Here is a 2664-nt window from a genome sequence, read left to right as displayed (position 1 = left end):
AATGCCTTCACGGCAACACCTAGATTAGTGTGTGATTAGACCCTCGGGTACCACAGCCCAGCCGGGTTGACACAGAAAACTGGCCCTCACAGGGGGGCACTTCCGGGGCGTGGCTCCCTAGGTTCAACTCCCGGCCAAAGCACCCAGGCCTGTGGCATGGCGGTCTCAGGCACATCGTGAGCTCTGGGCTTCCTCACTCCTTTGCCAGCTTGAGCATCAGGTGACAGCAGTGGCCGCTCTCTGTCATGTACTCGGGCACTCATGCCTAGTGTGCCCAGATGGTGTCTAATCAGTGCTGGGACATGGGATCCTGGTTGGAACAGGGTGGGAGAGGATGATGTGATGGACACATGACGGGGAGGCGAGTGGCTAAACAGAGGTACCCCTTTCCCTTCATCGCGCCCCCCCCGACAATTGTGTATCCTGAACCCCACGTTTGTGCCTGGAAGATGGGGCAGGAAACCTGGGCTCCATCCACACTGGCGATTGGTCAGCACAATGGGGCAGGTTGGTAGCTCTGCACGCCGTGACCCTGAACCGTCTCTCCATGTCCCCAGCCTTGACCTTGTGTCAGTGCCTGGCGCCGAGTGAAATACAGTAGTCCCCCCTTATCCACAGGTTAGCTTTCCGTGGTTTCAGTTAACTGCAGTCGATTACGGTCCGAAAATATTAAATGGATAATTCCAGAAATAAACACAGTTCATAAGTTTTAAGTTGTAAGCTCTTCTGAGTAGCGTGATGAAATCTCTAGCTGCCCCACTCTGTCCCGCCCAGGATGTGACTCATCCCTTTGTCCAGTATCTCCTTGCTGCATACGATACCTCCCCCGTGAGTCACTTAAAAGCCATCTCAGTTATCAGACCGACTATCGGTGGTATTGCAGTGTTATGTTCAAGTCACCCTTATTTTGCTTGATAAAGTCTCATTCACCTCCCTTCATCTCATCGCGTAGGCTATTTGTCATCTCGCATCATCACGAGATGCGTGAATCCAGCACAATGAGATATTTTGAAAGACCACATTCACATCGCTTTTATTACAGTATATTGTTATAATTGTATTTTCTGATTGTTAATCTCTTACTGTGACTTATACATTAAACTTTACCATAGGTATGTATATATTGGAAAAAACATAGTAAACGTAGGGTTCAGTACTCTCCATGGTTTCGGGCATGCGCTGGGGGTCTTGGAATGACTGATGGGGGATAAGGGGGTGTGGATAAGGGAGGGGTACTGTACATGTTTAGAGGAAATGCCTTCATCTGAACATAACCCCGGCCTCTGTTTGTTGAGCTGTGTCCACTGCATGAGGCACTCATCCTCTCATATAGCCGGAAATTGTTGGATCCCATTTTGCAGAAGAGGAAAACTAAGGCACCGAGAAATCAAGGCCACTTGTGAAAGTAATGCAGTGGTGGCAGTGCCAGGGGCCCCACCCAAGTCTCTCTGACTCCAACACCTGTTTATGTCCACCAACCCCATGCTCTCTCTCAAATGCCTCGAGTTTACTGAGCACCTCCCAGGAGTCGGTCGCCTATCCTCACACCCCACCTACCCACTCCCCAGCTCACAGAAGCTGTGTAGCTCATCCGGGATCACCAAGGCTGGGGTTGGGGCCAGCAGGCGACAGGGCCTCAGTGGAGCAGGCCCCAGAACTGAGCTGCATGACCTTCCTGCTGCCTCCTGAGGGGCTCCTCAGGGAAGAAGGAGGTCAGGTTTCCTCCCAGGGGCTTCCCAACTGGTGGAACCCCTGGAGGCACCCTGCCAACCCCTACCACCTGCTTCCTCATTCTTCTCTTATCTCTCCCGCTGCCTGAGCACAGGCTCCCCCACTGCCCCCGATTGCCCCCGCTCCCCCGCACGCAAGGGAGATGAGACTTCGTGGAGCCTGAGCAGAGCCAGCCAGGAAGCCGTCTCCAGCGAGCAGGATAAATCCCACGGCAGATAGCCTGGGGGCTGTGGGGCTCGGCAGCCGTAACTGGCCTTGTTTGTTTGTGTGTCTCGGCAATCTCAGATGTCCTGGAATTCCAACCCTATCTGCACGGAGAGACAGAAGGCTAGACAGAGAGAAGAACTGGGACGTGGGGACAGGACCAGGACAGGCGGCGGGGGGCGGAAAGGAGTCAGCACACATTTAAAGAGGACCCGTGCGCGTGCACACACACACACACACACACACACACGTGCACGTGCATACCCGTGCGTGCCACATGTGCACGTGATGACATTGAGAGGATCGCTGGGGTAGAAAAGGGGAACGAAGAAATGGCATAGGACAGAGTTAGGGAGCTGCAAGGAGACGAGGGGCTGTCTTTGTCTTTGTCTTGGGCAACAGCCTCTGTTTCTGGCTGGTGTCTAATGCAACCGCTGGTTCCTGGAATCCGACGGGGCCCCGGCAGCCTCCCTGTCTGCTTTTTCCACGCTCACCAAGGCGGGCACCGGGCATTCTGATGGGTTCCCTGATGCTTGACTCGAGCGTGCGGGTCTCTGAAGGGACACGGTAACATCGCTAAGTGTTTGGTGAGGACTTGCCAAGATGAGGCTCATGCAGCAGTAATTTGCAAAGGACTCTGATGAGATGGCGAAGCCATAGGAACAGTAGGGATTACTGGCTGAGTTTTAAGGCTCAAGGGGGAGTATTCGAGGAGCCTAGCTGGGCCTA

General features: G+C 53.9%; 1 long non-coding RNA gene across 2 annotated transcripts in view; it reads right to left on the bottom strand.

The window, feature by feature from the left end:
* Positions 1-1026: 1026 nt before the first annotated feature.
* The window catches only part of LOC111742099, a 6969-nt gene continuing 5331 nt past the window's right edge, over positions 1027-2664 (bottom strand). For both annotated transcript variants that reach the window (XR_002781184.1, XR_002781185.1), the window contains exon 4: positions 1027-2489. This is a non-coding gene — a long non-coding RNA (uncharacterized LOC111742099). The remainder of the gene's footprint in view (positions 2490-2664) is intronic.

The sequence above is a fragment of the Pteropus vampyrus genome, unplaced genomic scaffold, assembly GCF_000151845.1.
Source record: "Pteropus vampyrus isolate Shadow unplaced genomic scaffold, Pvam_2.0 Scaffold86, whole genome shotgun sequence".
Lineage (NCBI taxonomy): Eukaryota > Metazoa > Chordata > Mammalia > Chiroptera > Pteropodidae > Pteropus > Pteropus vampyrus.
This window is presented reverse-complemented; position numbering and strand designations above follow the sequence as displayed.